At 43.1% G+C, this 20,712-nt stretch overlaps 1 protein-coding gene across 9 annotated transcripts in view; it reads right to left on the bottom strand.

Annotated features, from left to right (window-relative positions):
- The window catches only part of nrxn2b (neurexin 2b), a 620,971-nt gene that overhangs the window by 45,357 nt on the left and 554,902 nt on the right, over positions 1–20,712 (bottom strand). The window lies entirely within an intron of this gene.

The raw sequence follows: 20,712 nt of genomic DNA, 5'->3' as shown, positions 1-20,712 counted from the left end.
TGCACCTGCAGACAGGAGGAAAAGAAATACAAACACATTTGATTTCCCTTTTAAAATCACCTAAACATGAATTTTCTGGGAAACTGATACACCAACCCATCACAAGTATTTTCTTTAAGCTCATGCTTTCAAATAATAATGCTCTTTTCTCCATAAGCAACAGCCCATTGTTATAAAGATCAGCCAACTGTCACTGTCAAATGTCCAATACTTTGATTTATGACGAAATACCTGCGCAACTACCAACATTAACCTGAGCCTCAGCTCTTTTTGTTTGGTGCTAATTGACAATGCTAACACTTTAAACATTAAGATAGCAAGCATTACACCTGCTAAACATTTGCATGTTGGTGAACTGTGCCTTAGCGTGACTGGAGAGTAAAGGCTGTACGTGGGGTCTGGGCTTCGCCGTTGTGAGCAGTTATACTTGTGTACTCTTCTGAGTTGCTCTGCAATTACCCTGGTAAAACGCTAGTTGACGGTGTGGTTTCTTTGCCACTGTGAATGTTACCCTGTTCTTAAATATGAAATATTTAATAGAAACTCAGTGTTTTGGTGTTATAAAAAGTTGTTCTACTACACCAAAAATATTTGACACAAGCCTAAAACCACATTTCAGAATATGGAACACTCTTTGTTACTGACTCCTATTTTATATGTTGAACCATCGATACGCAAAGAAACCCCATTCAGAGCTCTGTTCCAGCTGACATCACGTAAAAAAACACTCATTGTGTCTCCTGTGAGTGAAATGCATTACACTGAACAGTAGTGTACAGTGCAATGCAACACATGTACATTACAGTCATTTGCCCTGCAGCAAAAATCTAAAGATATTTTTCCTAGATTCACTAAAAAGGCCATCGCTGTCGATATTCTGACGATGATGTGAGCATCATATCTCACACACATCAGCCTAGATGTACAGAGTACTTGTTAAGGCACCTTTAGTATTCATCAACCCGCTGACCCCCTCCCCTCTCCCATCTATTAGTGTTGACAGCCGCCCACTGCTTCGAGTTTATTACAGTCAACCGCCTACTCTACTCTCATCTCCTGCCATCTCTCTCCTCTCCCTCTGTGGTTCCTGTCCTCAGTCCCAGGGAAAGGTCAAAGTCATTTATGGAGTTACAGTCTGCCAGAGAGGCGAGAGAACACGGGTGAGAGAGAGAGAGAGAGAAACAGACAGAGTACATACCTGACAGCACCATTACAGACAAATTCTCTGGTCTGGCAGTGAATCTTCTGTCGCAGTTTTGTTCTGCACTGCTATAAGATCCAGAGCAATAACCCCCCTGCAGCCCCATACTATTGGCAGGAACACTTCCTGATTGTCACTACCGGTCAAGCTCATTTGCACAAGGGGTCAATTTTTTGGCACACTTCTTCTATCTGCCCACTGCAGCAACACCTTCATTGATCGCATTATCTCATTAGCAATGCACATTTATTTCACCACCTTCCGTATGCAGAGGTATTCAGAGGTGAGCGTCAGGCTTTGGCTCGCAGCAGTTTTCCATTATTCATGGCCGATTAAGTATTTAAAAAAGGAAAATAAGACGTCCCTATGTTAACGGAACCTAAAATTGCAAGTTAATTGAGTAAATAAGTGCAGAGGTTGTACAGTAAGTTAATGAGCGGTATAATCACAGCCAAATTTATGTGCATCCTAACCACCACTCGGTGCTGAATAAAGTGGTTACCGTATTCAGACAAGGGCCACAGTATGGCCATGCACTGATGACAACCTCAATTTGGTTATTAATCGAGCATGCTCAAATGGCAGCGCACGTGTACGTGCCAGTGGGGCTGTGATTAATGCGGTAGAGATCGGCTGAATATAAGACACAGTTGAACGAGGAAAATCAATGTGGAAGCAGGAAACAGACTCTCATACATGAAGTAAGTTAGACCAGGATGCGTTCCTCAGAGTGGAGCTTGATGGACTGCTCAACAGATGATCTCATTCTGCAGAGGGAGTTTGAATGTCTCAAATGGCAAAGTGCTTCCAGCTCCTTGGGCACTTAATCAATTGCTTCATGTTATGGACTGACCGTTGCAGTCCTTGCGCCCCGCTCTTCCCGTGCATGCCGAAATCCAATATTGACCCAAAGATACAAATATGAATACTGTCAGAGAGTGATCAACGAGAGCGCGCGTGACTGAAAATGTAATCACCGATACCTTTGAGAGGCCGAGGCAAAGACGAAAAAATGGAAGCGGGCGAGGGGAAATGCTTTTGGATCGAGTGGAAATGCCAGAATCATCTCCATTACCTCCCACACACTAGGAAGCTTGGGATAATCATAACACCTTTGCCTGGAGAATTAATTCAATTTGCCAGGGCAAAGCATGCTATTATGACCGAAAAGCAGAAGGGAGAGTGAATTTGAGTGATATTTACAGAGAGATTAGCATTTGTGTTCCGCAACATTAGGGTTCTTCCCGGTGCTGAGGGAATGTATTGAGCCCATTACGACAGGAAGCCGCTGGGAACCAGTGCTTTTCAAAAAATGATTTTAGTGTAGCGGTAATGACATTTTAATGGCCATTTCCCTTAAGCGAACATATCTCTGGAAACAGAAGGAGAAAAAAAACCTCCTTGAATGACTAGGAGCAGTCAAGCCTGCAACATTGCAATGAAGGGACCGGTAGGTAACCGACAATAAGCCCTGGCTGCTCTTTAAACACTACCGCTTCTAAACTACTGCTTAGTAGCCCTTAATCTGCTTCAGCTGTTGGCTAATGTCAGGAGGAAGAATGTTATGTCTTGGCTCTTTTTTACCCAGAAGTTAGCTCATCTTACTTTTCACTCTGTGGGTCAATCAGTGGTGTAAGTAGGGGGTCCTCGAGGGAAAGTGCTGTGTTTTATGATACATGATATGATACTTTTCATTTACATCCGATTTAGTTCAATAAAACAATCAAATATCTTCAATAGTAGGGAGTTAGGGGAAAATGCCTACACACTCAATAAAAAACTTCAACCAAAATCTGTTTGTTTTTTGTTGCATCAGGTTCAGTTAAAGCTAATATGAGGAACTTTCATTTTGTGTTGATTTTGTTTGTGATCACCAGAGTCCCTCTCATTTTACTGCAGCAGTTTGACCATCCCAGTCCCCGTTCTGGTTCTGCCGTGCCTCCCTTCCCTCCAGCGGGCCCAGCAATATGGACTGGGTCCGGGCAGCTTGTCGGTGTGGGCTCCTATCGGGAACCAGTGGAGCACCGAGGTAAAGCTCTGCTCCTGGCAGGAGGAGGGCTGCTGCCATGCGCGGAGCCAGTGGTAAAGCCAGATCTGGGTCTGTCCGTGGCGAGCCCCACTAAAGTATGAGCTGAAGGAGTTTCCAGTGAAGCTACACGATTTCAATGATTTTGCGCAAAATCAGATCTGGTGGTACCGATGACAAGCATTTACAATAACTATATGAAAATCTTCTCTCTGATGGTCTCCTTTTGCTTATGTCGGTCGCATAGAGGCAGAAGTATTCATAACTGGTTAAAAGCTCCTCATGATAACTCTAAGAACCCTCTTCAACATTATTATAATTTCTCAAGCACAAAGTTGCTGTGCTTGTCAAATATCTTGATACAACAAAGTTACAATTATTGTTTTCTTTCACAGAGCAGAGCCTGCTGATCAGCTTCTCACACAACAGTAAGTTGCCGACAGAGTCAAAAAAAGTTTGTGTAATCCTCTCATTGGTCTTTCTTCCGTTTTTCTCAAAGACAAAGAAAATTGGCTTTGGAATTCTGTGCAGCAGCTTGAGAGAAGGAGCAGCGCCAGAATACGGAGAGTGTTCCGAAATCATTTCAACATGACCTTGCAAGGTGCGAGAGCGCGTCGAGGTAAGGCGCAGTTTGCCAAATGGGAATGAGACGGTGCCAGAACGTGGCTGCAGATTTTTCAGGCAGCCTCAGAGAGCTCTCGCTGATCGAGCCGAGCAGAAAAAGGAAGAGGGAGCGGCAGAGGAGGAGCAGCGCGGGCCGACAGAAACAACTGTGCGATAAAAGGACAGAGGGTACCTTGATGATCCTTCGGGGGCCTCAAGGTGCTCTGAGATCAAAGCTCCTTTTGAAGATGTCGAGATTTCGTTCACTCTTCGCAGCGCACATTGGTAGTCAATTAAGAGGGGGGGGGGGACAGACAAAGGGGGAATGCGTTTTTGGAGGATTTTAATTCTTGGTTTCATGTCTTTACAGACATCATGATTCTTCTCCAGCACCCCTACAGCTTCACCTCCATATACTTCTTCTTGATCTATTCGCATTTCCTCAACGTCTCTCTTCTCTGCGTTTCCCTCTCAGATCTGATACATGAGGCTCCAAACAGGCGGATTAGAGCGAGAGACAACAACAGAGAAACAACCGAGGAGCGACTGCTGGGTGGACTGGAGGGTGCATTCAGCGGTTCACTATTGACAGACACAGTTATTTAAATCAGTCAAGGGGTTCGGCATTTTGCTGTGTCGACGCACCTCGAGAAAACGGTCCAGGAAAACGCGGCTGACCAGTTCGGGGATATGCTGATGCCTGTGATTTGGTTTGACAGATTTCATTTTAATAGCCCAGCGTGCAGTGGAAATGCAAACTATTCATCAGCCTCGCTCTCATTTCCCCAATAATGATCTATCACAGCCTGTATCTGCTTGAGCCTAACTTGACGTAAGTATGCGGAGCTGCAGTATTTATTAGCTTATGAATCAGCCAGTAGAGCGGCATGGACAGAGAAATTACTGATAAATAGGTTTTCACTGGATGCCCAACAAAACGCTATCAATCCCCCCCCCCCCCCTCCCAACTTCTAATACTAAAATTGATGTGCGATTTGCAGTTACAGATTCATATTGGTGTCAGGCTTCTGCAAGTGAGCCAGATACGCCATCGTACGGTATCTCTGGATCTCCCCTTTTCCACGGGTAATTCTGGCTCGATACGGCTAATCAGCTTGTCGACATGTGCGCTTGATGCCTGCGAGAGGAGATCGGCTGTGGCATCTGTTACAAGGAGGACAGTGTAGCGGGGCTAATCTTCCACTCTGAAACTGCAGCATTATGTAAGAAGCAATAGGCGGTTGTATAACACGCAGGCTCCTCACTGGCTGAACCACCCCATTGTCCGCTCACCCCACGCCTTCAGAGTGTGTGTGACACAAAGTGGAAAAACACTGAAAGTCATTTTTTGGATCAGGAATACTGTTAGTTATCTTGAGCTGAGCTTTGGTGTCGTCAACCAGGGCTCACTCGCTTGCTCGCTCGCGCACACACACACACACACACACACACACACACACACACACACACAGTGTGCTGCTATATTTGGGGGACAGGGGAAAAAGAGGCGACTAAACCGTTTGCAAAGAGGATGCGCTTGGTTTCATTTACCACACCTCTCATATTCTGCTCAGCCAACTCATTTGTATGTGCTTGCTACGATCTTTAGCAGTCACCTTGAGAAAGTTGCATCCCCCATCCACCCAATCTCCTCATCTTAATAGCACTTTATCTCCCTTTCTCTCCCACAACTGGTTCTCTTCTTTGTGACCGTGGTCACATCTACTCTTTCCTGTTCTGAAAATGTCGAGTGGCTGCCCTGACGCTGAATCGGATCTCATTGAAAAAAAAATCGATGAGTTAGACACACGTGTGTGTGTCTGTATGCGTCTCCCATCAGAGCATGACTCACGCTGGGCTTGCCCATTTGTCCTGGAGTATACACACACACACACACACACACACACACACACAGCTGGCAGCGAGCCGAAATACAGCAGAAGGAAGCAGCTAAAGACGGAGAGGAGGGGGGGGGAATATAAATCAGCCAAAATATCATCCTCCATAATCCTGATTATGTTGTCACCTAGCACCGAAACTCCTCCTTCACCCAGTGTCAGCCTCCAATCTCAAGACATGAACACAAACATACACACAGAGATGATTCCAGCACAAATCTGCACCACTAAGCCTGCTGATGGATGGTGTCCTTCAGCACATCAGACCTGTAGGTTTGAATCCCGCCTGACCTTCCCTGCTCACACACATTTATACACGCAAACATGAGGGCGTCCTTGAGTGAAGTTACGCTGAGCCCCTCCACACACATACACACACACATACACACGCACACAGACATACATACACACACACAGAGGGATTTGTGTATGCCATTTCCTAGCAGCTGGGATCCAACTGCTTGCACAAAGTGTGCAGTGGGGTGTTGCTGCTTTGTGTCTGATGAACAATGGAAACCATGCACAGTCTAACGTTGGCATTTGAGTGTGAAAACTTATGTTTGAATGTTGATAATTACATCAAGTTGATCTCTTCATCAAGCATCACACAGATTTGCTCTGAGCGAATCCACTGAGAAAAGTGATTTTATTGAAAATAATGCTTAAACCTGCATTAACTTGGGGTTCTTGCAGGCATGAAGCTGTCACAACATTCGGTTTTTATCACCGTAGGGTGATCAAATAAAAACAAAAAAAAACAGCTGCCTGTTTTCCCATCTAGCAGACAAGGAGCAACATTAGCATGTTGGCGTTGTGTTCTTGGTCCCTCGACAAGTTAAATCCAATAGTTGACACTAGTTTTTTGCTCTGTTTTGGTTCCTTCCAATTCCTGGAGGAAATACCTGTTATTTTAGCTGCTAAATGCTTCACTAGCTACTCGCTAAGTTATCTATATGCTGTTTGGTGCTGACCAGGTAGCATACAGTAAGTCTGTCAGAACTGTCTGCCAAAACAATGTGCTAAAATCTGCTAAGAGGCTACATAGAACCAATCTGTTTTAGCCCCTAACTTGTCAAATACCGCCGCTTGGTCAGTGGCCCTCAGCGTATGGTACCGAAGCACTGCGAAACCCTTTCTTGTTTGTATGAGACACACCGGGCTTTCAATCAACTCCCTTGTAAACCATTCCGCATCAGTAATAGATGGTCAGCGCAACTGACGTAGTATAAAGAGCGGGAAAGTCCACAGGTCAAACAAACTCAGGACTTTCATCCAGTCGGCCGCTGTTCATGTTTTGTGTCAAACCAAGTCAACTTGACTTTTTATACCCAGTGGTGGGCTGTCAGGGCCAGCAAAGCCTTCTCTGCTGCCCTAAACAGAATCACAAAATATTTTCACAAATAGACTATCATGTATTCTAATTATTTTCCCCATTAGCTTATTTGCTCTCTGCACAGCTACTGTCTTCCTCAGTTGCAGCTTGCAGAAGTTAATATTAGGAGTAACAGTTCAAGTTGAAAGATATGTAAGAAGTTATGACATTGACATGACATTTTTAGCGTTTTGCTTGGTGTCGATTATTATTATTTTTTTACCTAGATTTTTTTTTTAACACTTAATGGCTGAAGGAGGAGGAGAAATGGATTTCTCAAGAAGGACATTTCCAGAAAAATGTACGTCTAAGAAAGGGTCAGCCAATCCACAGCTAGCAGCCCTGACCCAGCCAGGAAAAAGAATTGTACGAACGGTATTTCTGGCTGACAGCGTCGGAGAAGCGTTGCACATTTTATGGCTAAGAATGCGCTTCATTTACAACTGAGCGTCTTGGTGTTTGGAGCAACGCTGGATTTGCTAACCAAGGCAGCAAGAAGACACCATAGCACGACAGGACACTTACAAGCTACGGTGCTTTCGAAAACTTTTGCTGAGACCCGAGTGGATCTACAACTCAACGGACACGTTCGCAGGAGGACCTCTGGCTGGAACTGAACCGCACCGATGTTCTGTACAAACACGGTATTGAAGTCTTTGTAAACAAAGAAAGGAGGATGGACTTTGAACAGCAGCTTTGGTAAGTGAACTGCTTTTGTGTTTTTACATCTGCAATAGCGTTACTACTGTGTTCATTTGTCTATGGTGTTGTTTTTATGATATGTTAAATATTGTTCCCTCGCTCGAATAATATATGAATGGCTCGTGCTCTTCAGTGTGCGGTGGAATACGTGTTTTAGCACTGCAGTGTTGCTGGATTGATTTGTTGCTTTGTTGTCATATAAATATATGTGACTGGTTCTCGTGAGTTTGATCTTGTCTTTGTGGTACATTGATTTTGACTATATGCCTCATTGTCCGTTAATGACGAAGCATCCCGGCATGCGCGGGATTAGGGTCCAGACATTTGATTCTCTGTTTGGGCTTTTGTTTTCTTTTACAAAGAAAGAATTATGGTCTGGAGAAATGGGGATTGTGTGGCGATTGCTTTAGCCCTGTTTGAATCAGTAGGGAACAGCTTAAACGCTGCGGGGAGAGTGTAGCGTGTGTGCTGCTGTTGTTTTTCCTGCTAAGCTAGTTTAGTGCGCCTTCCAGAACACACGCGCCACACCAGAGTACAATGTTTTGTTTCCGGGGTAAGAGTGTCTCTTACGTGATGGGTTGCCAGTTTGAGCAAAGTCCAACAAAAACATTATATTTCCCACAATTTAAGCTTCTGCATTTTCCAAATGCACTAGTATTATTCAAACGTATTGTTCGGTTCGTAAGCCGAACGGTTTAATAGGAATACGTGTATTGTTACACCCCTAGAAACAAATAATAACTGTAGCTGTGGCATCATAATGAGGTTATTAGGAGGTGGTTCAACTGTAGAAGGACAGCACTGAAGGCCCAGGTATAAAATGCACGGCCGCCACTGATTATACCTAATGTTGTAATGAAACTTAAGTACTTAGCTAACGCAAGATACATCACACATTTTTAACCCAAACCACAATCTCAGTCCTTTTTGCCTAAACCTAAAAACTAAATAAGTTGTTTTAGAAAATGCACTATGCATGTACTGTGTACAAATATGACACCAGATGAGTCCCGAGATAACAGTAATAGTTTGCTTAGGCCACAGACCAAGAGTTGGTATCTGACGAGTTGGGAGTGAGAATTTGTTGAACTTAACTGCAGAGTTGGATGAACATTCTCTGTGGGTTCATCAGTATAATCAACATCTTTCACATTAAATATAGTCATTAGATCCATGTTCACATAAACATATTAAGCAGTGACCTATATGTTAGATCAGAGCAGTATCTTACAAAAACTGTGAAGGCATCAAGCGCCAGTATTAAAATCCCATCAACCATTAAGTGTTGCCAGTCTGCTGCTCACTGCCTTATCGCAGAAGAAATGAACAAAATAGAGTTAAGGGAATATGCTCAGCAGTAAAATATAATCATCACTCACATCTCTGACTCTCCTCCTCTCAAGAGATGTGTTGAGACAGATTAAATCTATCAAGATGCACGAGTGAAACCTGAACATTTCAAAGAGCAAATATGTTTCGTGTGAAAGGCCTCTTCAAGTCACTAACCAGAAATGGATGGAGGAGATAAAGTGAGAGGAGAGAAGAGGAATTGCAGCATAAACAAAGCACACATGTATGAATGTCGGAGAAATGAAGATACAATGATACGATGAAAGAAATAGTAACAAGAAGACCAGCGAAGTTTCACATCCACATCGTTTTATCCTTTTCGGCTCATATCTTGAATTCAATTATCTTTTGCTTTTAACAGTTCCACATAATCATTCGTCAATTTACTAAAAAATAAGATTTGCTACCAATCATAATTATACTGAATACTTTTCTAAGGACACAATGGAAGAATTACTGATGACTGAATGACATTTTATCGGCGTATTAAGTATCATAATACAGTTGAGTCTATAGTTCTAGACCCCTGATTTACTGCCAACAACTCCTTTTTTTCTTTTTGCAGTAGATACTAATAAAGTCAAGCCGTATTCTCGATTTAGTCTTTGCTGCCCATTAGAACAATTAAGGCTTCAAAATCAATGTTTGACTTTCCTCTGCAGGGAAGAGCTTCCGCCTCACCTCCACATGTCCTCCATTATTATTGCGCTCACTCTCTGCTTTAGCTTTTTCTCTATTTTCTAATCTGTCTGCCCTCATCAGCAGCTCTTTCACTCCCCAGAGGTTCATTACTGTGCTGACTGGAGTTGCTAACATGGGTTTTCGGTACAATCCAATTGATCCACACGCTCAGTGCTCTGAGAGAAAGAGTTCTCTTGTGGCTGATGGAGAAAAGGTGCTTTGAGTCAAAAACAAAATAGCTTTGTAGATCATTCCGGCATAAACCTCGTCAGCAAACTGTGAAATGAGATTGTGGAGTCCTTGACTGTAATCTGTCTTTTGTTTGGTGGCTTTGTACAATAATAATCCTTCCTGACATTGGATGGGTTAATACTGTGGCATTGTTTTATTTTGTTGTCTTATTTGATGCTGGAATTAACCCCTCCAAAAAACCCTGTATGAATGCATGGATACATTTTAAAGTAAATCTTCGGCGTGCCGTTTATCCTTATAAATATCAAGGTCTTAATAAATTACGTTTTTAAAGATGTTCTTCAAGTACTTTCTAGATCCGTACATGCCTTCATGACTGAAAAATGACATTGTATTCAAACATTCTATATCACATGTGAACGTTACTGGATCTGTGTCCAAAACAAAGTGCTGCGTTTCAGTTCCTAAGCATAAGTGCTTACATGTTAGTCAGATTTTTCCCAAATTTAGAGTCCCAATCTTGGGTCCAAGATTTCTGACCTGAAACAGAGCCATTGAAATCCGACCCCAAATCTATGTGCAAACAAAAAACAAAACAAGTCATTTTCTCCAAAACGACCAAGAACAGTCAGACCCAGTCCCAAATAGACCCAGGGATCATTAGGACTGATCCAAAAGGACCTGACCAAAACAGATGAAGAACACTAATATACTGGCAGCCATGTTGAAAAAAATTATAGCAATTCATGTCCCTATAAGTGTCCCTAAAAACACATTTTTCTTCTGTGATAATTGTGATGCACCGCCTAATCAGGGCTGAATCCACTTGGATGAACTCGAGTGTTAAACATATTACCACACAGAGCCGAGAACCGTAGCAATAAAGAACGACTACCTAACCTGATAAGACTGCATTTAATTTGCACCCGGCCCGCCTTTGGTCTCAGAGCGAGTCTCAGTCACAACGAAACCGAGTGGGCCGGTTCCACCAGCAGATATTATGTTTCTATGGTACAGAAGCAGACAGACAGCAGGGGAGGTGACTCCTCTTTTCATTTTCAGCCTGCACATACAATTTGTCACGTCTGAGTTTACACTGCAAGATAAGCAGACATGGGAGATGTTTTTTTTGAGGCTTTCACAAATCTGTGACTTTGTGTGTGGCTACGGGCGAGACTTGTGTATTGCTGTCTGTTTTGGTGTGTGAGCGCGTTCTGGAGCTGCCTGTTCCTCTCTGTCGGGGAGCGAGCGAGGCAGGCGGCTGGCCCGAAATTGAAAGAGATGACTGTGACCTTCGGACAAAATCAAGAGCAAAGTGTTTTCTGTCTCCATTGTTTTCTCTGCTCTTCTCCACTTTCTGTCCTCCAAGCCTGGGTTTTGCCTTCCCCCTGCTCTCTCTCTCTCTCTCTCTTTCCTCAGAACTGCAGAACAGAGAAACCACGGAGAGAAAAAAAACACAGAGCATGAAGCTGTTTTGCTTTTTATTCCTTTACCTCCCTTTCCTCCTCCGCAGTTTCAAACCTCCTTCGATCGAAAATAGCAACGACGCTTTGGACAGACCTAACCATTGCATTTTTGCTGGCATGATAAAGAAAAGTTGTGTGAAAATGAGTGCCAGGCTTTGCTTATGAAGACATGTACCATAGAATTCAGCTGTATGAAACACTATACATCCATACAGGCTGATATCTCCTACTTTGTCTTTTTCTCTTTTTATTCGCTGCCATCATTTGGTCTCTGTTCCTTCTCTCCATCTGTTACCCTGAGAACCGTTTCTCCCCCATTTATTCCCCTCTCAGTCTCTGTGGGCAGGGTGTGGGGTTGGAGCCCGGCAGAGAAGAACGGCTGCCAGGCACACTGGCTAATATTTGCCCTGAGCTGAACTGAGCAAACATGGATAAAGTGAACACAATCCCTTCCCCTGTCCCTGGCTGTCTGCCTTGTTATCCTTCCATTCCCTCCCCGTCTCTCCTGCGCCGCCGTCGAGCTGACCGCCGGGTAACCACCGCGCACATGTTGTTGTCAAGCAAACTGCTGGGTGAGGGATACATCTGATAGCATAATCCGTGTCTGGTGTGTGTCTTTCTAAATCAGTGTGTGCAGTTTATTACTAACACCTGTGCAATCCAATCAAACAGGCCTGCAGTAAACCACACCTTTGGTGAAGTTTCAAATGTTCAGTTCTTGGTGACATTATGTATGTTTCCATCAGTATTCTAGGGATTATGTTGATATTGGACAATTACGAACTTTAATTAATTTAATGACGCCAAATTTGTGTCCCGTGTGAAACCAAAAGTCAACCGTTGACTTCTTAATGTACGTAACAAACATCCTTTTTTGAACCAAAATCATGAACCTTTCCTAAACCTAACAAAGGGATTTTGCTGCCTAGACATAACCAAGTAGCTTTGTTTGAATAAACAACGTTAACCATGTGTTTGAAACTGCGACCGGGTTCTAGTCAGGAGTACGAGTCTGGGGCTCTGATTCGCCTTCCCTCGAGATTATGTACTTTAGTCATACCATTGTTGATTGTAAAAAGCTTTAAACGCTTGGATTGGATGGTAGAAAAAACATTGTCTTTGAAGTTTGCAGAATTGTCCAATAACTCTCTTTGGCTCACATCTGTCAAGTGCTGCTGAAGAGCTTGTTCAGTTCATGGCTGCTAAGTGGCAACAGTTGGAGCACTCCAGGCCTAAAACTAATCTGTCCACTTCTACCGTTCAACCTTTCCATGAGTCTGTTATTTGGGTTGAGAAGTAAATCGTCAGAATGAGCTGAGAAGTAGTTATTTTCTGAGGTGATGGGGCGAGTTAGGAAGTATTGCCAGAGTAGGGTTAGGTTAAGGAAAGGAAAGTACAATATATCTGTATAGAATCGTGTTTCTTCTATATCTATGTATAGGTATACATGATGTATGGGCAAGATGTGTGTGCTCAGCATGTGAAGTTACAGTACAGTTACAATAAGCGGCAGATACACCGAACCTTTCATTGGTGCATCATCGTATTCGATGATGCACTTGATTTGCTGGAAAAATAACATTCTGCACACAAACCTTCCTCTCTTGGAATAAATTCCTTGGAGGTTTTTTGACAATAAAAAAAACAAACAACCAGTTTACCAGTTTGGTTGTGATCGATTTTGCAATGTTTGACAAAGTCTCTCAACTCCAATTAGCTTAATGACACACCGAAGGCAACGTCCATGTGAAGATAATTAATAAAGATGAATAAAGGAAATAAAGATGATAAAATTTAATTTAAAATTGAAGTAAGGACTTTGAGTTTCCCATAACTTTAAAGGGTAAAAACAAAGCGGATCAAGTGAGAGGTAAAGAAAAGGGTTTTATTTCCCGCCAGGGTTCTCGCCATACTATTGCTAGACACTTATAATAACAATCTGAACCAGTCAGTGGCAAAAATGCACTTTTAGTGGACATTGATGTACATTGATAGTGAGGAATTGCATAGAGCGATTACATTGCAGCCTGTTTAGCTGCTCCCGTCTGCAGCGTTCTGCAACAATACTGGACCAATTACAGAAATTCTCTTTCAGTCACTCAGACACTGAAACATGGAAGTATTCCAAAGTCTCCCTTTAAGTAATTTCCTGTGTGGCATTTACAACAGCACTTTGAAACAAGTGGAATTCCTTCACTTTACATAACTCACTACAATCATGAATGAGTTGCTAGGATGAACAATTTATGCAATGTTAATGATGGTTGGTGAATATTTTGTGGGTGTTTTTGTGTCTGTGTGTAAATCCTACTGCCTGGGGCTGCTCAGATCAATAAAGACATGAGGTTAAGATGAGAACTGTAAATATTAGGGGAAGTCGATATTCCCGGTCAGATTGCTTTGGTCGGCATAAATAAACCAGGAAACAAGTGAAGTGCTTCATGAAGTGAATTACTCGGATTGCTCAAATACATTCCTCAAAGCGAAAAAGGTAGTTACACAATGGCATTAAAGAGATACTGTTTTTACACAACATTATCATGTATGCAAAACTGAATCAAAGGATATTAATCGCTGCTGCGGATGATTATGAAGCCGTTTAAATTCTAGCTCCTAGATGGAAATAAATTGCTTTTTAAAATCTACAACGAGCCATTAGAATACCAAGAGAGAGATGGGATGCTACAGACAATCATTTACCGCAGTAACAAGAATACAGTCAATACTTGAGATTTTGTGAAAAAAAACACCAAAAAAGTTAACCGAACATGCACAATTATCCAATTATTGTCACGGAGGTTTGCTGTAAACAAAAAGTGCTTTTTATATTAATAAGTAGCGTCTGATCATCTCATATAGCTCCAGAGCTGAGAAGTGCACACAACCGCCATAATGCATAATGCAGCTAATTGCAGCAGATGATGAATAATGAAATCTTTGACTCACTTTCTTCTAACCTTTAGTCCGTGTGTCACCGGGGCGATTGCTTTCATAATCTCACATGATGCGGATTCAAAATGTATGCTGTATTGTTGCAATCACTCCGGGCAGAAGCACATGCATTAATATTGCACCCTGCAAGGCTGTCATCACATTCCTCTTCTGCTACTTATGCAGGGATGTGGTGCACTATTGCAACGACTGCCAAATCATTAATGCAGTATTTTAAAGGCAGAGGTAAACACAGCAGAGCTCATGTTGTTTCTGACTGCATGTGAGTGCTGAAAAAAAAAAAGAAGCATTTCTTTGCAAGTGACGGTTACAAAGTTACTAATAAAGCATTGAAGCCGTCTCCCGCAGTGACGGCTGTGTTCGTATTTTTGTTTTTTTTGTTTACAAGGTGACATCGCAGACTTCAAAGACCTCAGTTTGAACTGAATGAAAAGAGAAAAAAGGCTTTGGGCTCCGTCTCCTCCAGAGACTTACAGAGGGGGACGTCAGGGTGCACATCTTTCTAACACGAGATACAAAGAGACGGGGCGAGGCCGGACACACACAAGCTACCACCACCAACAACCTACTCCTTCCAAGTCATTAACAATTCCTAACACAGCCATAATATCAGAACTGCCCAGTGAATACCTTGTATGTTTTTAGATGAGTTAAAGCATGACGGTGTCTTCACACACGCGTTCCGCACGGCGTGATTACACACAAAGTCCAGGCAAATTTGAGCCAGCGACACCAATGATGTGAGTACAGTGGCGATGGATACAGTGAATACAGCTCGGTGTGCGGCTCTGGGTGATGTTATGAACCCAGACAGGACAGCGTTTGGTTTGATTTCGGCATATCGGGGACTTCCACAACACGTGCAAAAGAGCAAAAGTTTGGCAATGGTTGCAGAACGTTGTCTGTATCCATGGAGGTAAGCCCCGCCTCCTCTTGTGGGCCAAAATTCGCTTTGTGTACGGTGTGAAGACACGATTAGAACAGTGGCCGGGGTTTTACTCGCTATTATTTATATCGTCAGCAAATCTCTTGAATTACTGAGGCTCTAAACGGCGTACGACAGACGCAAATCTTAAAAAACGACTCATCAATAGTTTCATTTTGAAAAAAGGCTAGATCATTTTCTTAAAACAGCTGGGCATTGTAGTTTCTAATCAAACAGGAAATAATGGTGCATTTGTTGGGAACTATTTTCAGCTGCAGATTAACACATGTTGGTTGTACTACAGAGTATTTCTGGCAGAAGGACGGTGTGTGTGGGATTGAGTAAGAATAAAGTACAGTGTGTGTGAAGAAACCATGGAGCTCTACGGCACAGAGGCATAAGATACGCCAGGCTTTGGATACACACAAACTCAATTTGGATTTTCATAGGATTAGTTGACAAACTTGTTACCACGTTTCAAGAATACATTTTCATCACGCATAAGCTCCTTTAAGTGGACTTTGGATGTTTTGGAGATTTAAACTAGACTGAGATTCTTTCCAGCTCTGACTTGATATCTGTGAAATTGTTTTAAATGCATAAAACTATGCATTCTCATTTTGCTTCTCATTTAACGAAGTTGAAATTTGGAAAAAAACTCACATTCATCACAAAAACCTTCAATTTGTACGGAGGATCGAGTCTGATATAAAAACAAGAGTTATGCATGTGGCAGCTCCGGGTCCCTGTGCTCATGTACACAATACTGAGGCTCATAAAATACCGGTGCTGCATTGGCTTTCTGACATATTTAATATACGATTTATTATAATTTAGTTCTGTCTGTGTGAACACGTGCGGGGATACTCAGCTCACCAGGTGTGACCCGGCAACCACAGCAGGTGATGAACGCTGCGGGCTTGCCGTCACCATAGCAACCCGACCGTGCCAGATCAGAGAGCCGCCAGGCAACGGTCGTCATCCGTGATGAATCATGTGTCAGGAAAATGAGGGGCCGGTGATATCGAACACTCGCGGCCTGGCTCGCAATTTGTTTTCTCCCCTCATCTTTTGTTTTGTAACCCTGTCCACTCTATGCACACAAATTGTATGTGGGGCCATGACTGGGCTATTTCCAACACACACACACACACACACACACACACACACACACACACACAGGCATATTGTCTGCAGAAGAATCAATGGTCTCGCTAAAAAAGCAGAGTAGGGGTGAGCCAGTGTAAATATCATTGTGATTGTGCTGTCAACCAGCAGAAACAATTCTTTATGTCAGTCTTTGGCACGTACACACTTTTAAAATACGACACACACTCCGTTATAGATAAAGCATGAACACACACGTCTAGATATATAAACCCTCCATACAAATGCATGCACCACTATCCTCTCTGACTGCTGCATCTACAGTCTACCTTAACACAGCTACATTTTTTTCCTACAAAGTAAAAATCGAAACGTCCTCCTACGACAGTTACGAAACTCAGTGTTGTAAAATGTGTGAAATCACTAAAATGAAAAATTAATTGTATAGATTTTTGTCGGAGGTCTTTCACACAACACAAAAACCCAATAACAGCTGAAATGTTAGCAGCAGAAATGCTAACAGTGGGGAGCACTTTTCAACCTCCCATGACCTAGTGGAGTGTGAACGTTTCTTAGCTCGAACACAGGAAACTCTGCAGAGAACAATTCAATTTTCTCTACAGACGCCCCGACCGGCAAATATCCTGTGTCAACGAGCTTCTGTGCGCCTGCTAGCCTTCTGATTCCGTGCGAGCCCACCTTGGCCAGGTCGCTGGAATGATGCCAGCGTTAACTGTGCACACATATGCCCGCCTGACCCCGCGTGGACGGTGAGCAGCCTGGATGGAACGGATGGTGGGGGGGGGCAGGAAGGTCAGACAGAGGCCACCTCCCTCCGCCTCTGGTATCTATTCAGGCCGTGCCACACACACACACACACACACACACACACACACACACACACACACACACACACACACACACACACACAGCAACTGATTAAAGCACATGATGATGGATGTGTTCAAAGTTTGTAGAGTCAAAAAAAAGGGTCAGGACTGATTTTAATTTATCTGCCCTTCTGGGTTTACTGTATATGTGGGAGTATGAGAGAGACATGTTTGCACACACACACACAAACACACACAGATGATTTATGAGGCTGTGGTGCTGGTTATTTACAGGTAGTGCTCTGCTATATTTACTGTCCATAACTGTGGACCGTTGGCCTTGTTTAGCACTGCTGGGACAGAACCACTTACTGTAGTGTGTGTGTCATTGGTGTGTGTGTGTGTGTGTGTATGTGTGTTGCTCCCGCCCACCTTGCGGCGACAAAGCCCACCTCCCCTATAAATCCACGATGATTTAGCACAAGCCTCTATTTACTCTCACTCCATGCGTGTGTGTCGCCCACTCCGCCACACAACTCTGAGGCACGAAATGTGCCGGCTCGAAGGCTGAGGGGGGAAAAGAAAAGGAAAAAAAAAATAGAAATGACACATCAAATATCATTGGCAGGGCATCCCGACGGCTCGCACTTCTCTCATTACTGCTTGGAGGAGCGTGGGAGCGCATACGAGAGCCTCCTCAATTGATGCACAGACGGCACTCGCTCTTTCCCACTCGCCGCCTCGAAAAAACTCTAACCAGACATCTCAGCAGCCAATCAAGCAAGACAGACCTTCCTCAGACTACACACCTCATCACCCCCCCACCCCAGAGTAAATGTCTTCAGCAGTGGCAGAGGGACCATGGAGGGAAGGAGACAGGATGAAGAGAGAGAGAGAGAGTAAAACGGGCAAATCAGACAAGGACAACGAAAGTAAAAAGGATTGCTTTTTGAAAACTCTAATTCAGTCCACTTAACAGAACAAAGTCCACAAATACGAACGATTTAAACTCGGACCGACGCCCGTGTCTCCATCTACACTAAACGAAAAGGAAGGGCATTTTAAAGTGAAGGAAGTGCAGCGGCCCTCGAGTCAGAAACAAATGTAAGCTAGCTGAATGCTAAAACACCTGCATGTGAATTAAATTAGGTACAAAGTTTGTTTGGCTGCTCTGTAAACAGATACAGCGCACTCCATCGGTCCTTTCACAGTCAGCATCTTTGAGTTGAGTTTATCTCTCAGACTTGATTCTCTTTTAGTAGACAAACTTGTATTTTGTTGTATATTTTGTCATAAATCCGTACAGATAGGCAACTCTTCATTATGGAAATCACATTGTGGTAAATCAACCGATGATAACCAGCGTGTTGTCTAAAATGCCAACCGTGTAAACAGACAAGAACGTTCATATTGGACAATTCTGCAATTCTTTTACAAATCAAGTTTTTTTTTGGAGCAATTTATTTGCACGTGAATACTGTATATATTTTTTTTAAACTGTTTTTTGTCATGAGTACTTTCACACAAAACGTGCATATTACCAGGCATATTCAAACTGTACACTTTACTGTATAACCACTCTGACTGAACTCATAATCAAATTCTTTGTCCTTTCCATTTTTTTTGTGCAAAATAAAATGTGCTAAAAGTTGCCCGTTTTAAAATCATCATTATGTTTTCAGAGAAATAAAGCTGAATCATAAAGGAAATTCACATGTCTTCAAATCACTTCAAATTACTGTCCAACGTGATTTAAATGGCCTCGGTTCTACTGTATATTTCTGGGTCATCTGTCAGTTTGAAACAGCCGCTGTGACTCCCATGATTCAGCCTGATGTCCTCCCAATACGACGGTCCTGTGCACGAGACGCCGTATGAAGCTAAGAGGTGAAGACAAATAGAAAAACCGTTGGCTTGGGTACATGCTCTGCGCTCGCTCTTCCTCATGTCGCTGAAATCTTGACTGAGATCATGTGATACATGTGAGCATGCAGGCGGATAAAATCTTCCCAAAGATTTGTATGAGACCTCATGTCCGTGCAGTCTCTCTCACGCACACACACACACACACAGTGACATGCCATAGCCGACTGTGTGTTAATCTGGGCCGTGCCTTCCACAGCGTGGACAACATGCAACCATTACTGCTGTGTGTCGTGCTCAGGCTCAGGTCACAGATGTTGTGCATGCTCTCTGCTGACAGTAACTGAATTAGAGATCCATGAATACCGAATATTGTACAATGAGGCAGCCTCTGTGTACATCTCTGGTTATATCAAAGGCCACACTCGTGTGTGCTGAGTACAGTGGTCAAGTCAATTTGATTTATATAGCCAAATATCACATCTTTGCAATCACAAATTGGCCTCAAGGGGCTCGGGCCTTTATTTGAGACTAATGTATTGATTCCCAGAATAAGGCTTATTAGAATATCCCGCCCCTATCAGAGTATTTTGATCCCGGGCTTGAGAACTGCATTTGCAAAGGTGCATCACATTTCTCTCACAAGCCAATCAGAGCAGACTGGGCTTTTTTTGGAAAGAGACCGACACTAAAACGGAGCGTTTCAGACAGAGGATGAATTTAGACAGACAGTATGAGTAGAAACCTGAAATACAAGTATGAACCTGAATATAAGCATGGTGTGTCCCCTTTAAAACATAAGTGATGAGTGTAAAGTACAGTATGTGTTGTTTGGTGTTTAGTTGACACAAACATATAAAACACAATCCCATTCAGATAAAATCAATGTCAGCTGTGAAGCAGCACACTATAATACACTGTTGAGTCGATTGAGTCTCTCTGACAAATGACAGGGCTTAAGAAGACGAGCGACGCCAAAGAGAATAACAATATGGATCCCAAGGGGAGGAACTGCAAACGGCAGAACCAAATGTGAGTGGAAGAAAAAGAAAGGTATAGCCTGAGGGAACATTTGATCAAGACGAATAACAGTCTGCACATGTTTTGTAAGTAGAACTAAATTGCAAACTAGATGCTTCAATCTAACAAAAATCGGCTTTTATTCACCCATCCTGTGACCACCGGGGTTATGAGCTCAGCTTTGATCCTCATCTAAGAGAAACTTGCCCTCCTGGACAGGTAGCTTTCTATAGCGTCTGTGTGTGTCTGTGTGTGTGTGCCAGTGTGTGTTTGTGGCCTGAAGAGATAAAGACAGAAAAAAGCAAGAATAGACTTCGCCAGCATGCATCATCGCCTATCTTACACACAGACCTCACAAAACCTTAACCTCCGCTTGAGCCTGGCGCACCTGTCACCTGCCCCCCGCTGCAACAGCCACCCCCGACACACACCACCTGCTGCCCACTCACATGCACACACTGATGTATTAGGACAGGAACACACACACACACACACACACACACACACACACACACACACACACA

Source organism: Anarrhichthys ocellatus, unplaced genomic scaffold, assembly GCF_004355925.1.
Source record: "Anarrhichthys ocellatus isolate YVR2014 unplaced genomic scaffold, GSC_Weel_1.0 scaffold11, whole genome shotgun sequence".
NCBI classification, from domain to species: Eukaryota; Metazoa; Chordata; class Actinopteri; order Perciformes; family Anarhichadidae; genus Anarrhichthys; species Anarrhichthys ocellatus.
Note: the sequence above shows the minus strand (reverse complement) of the source record. Positions and strands in the feature narration are given on the sequence as shown.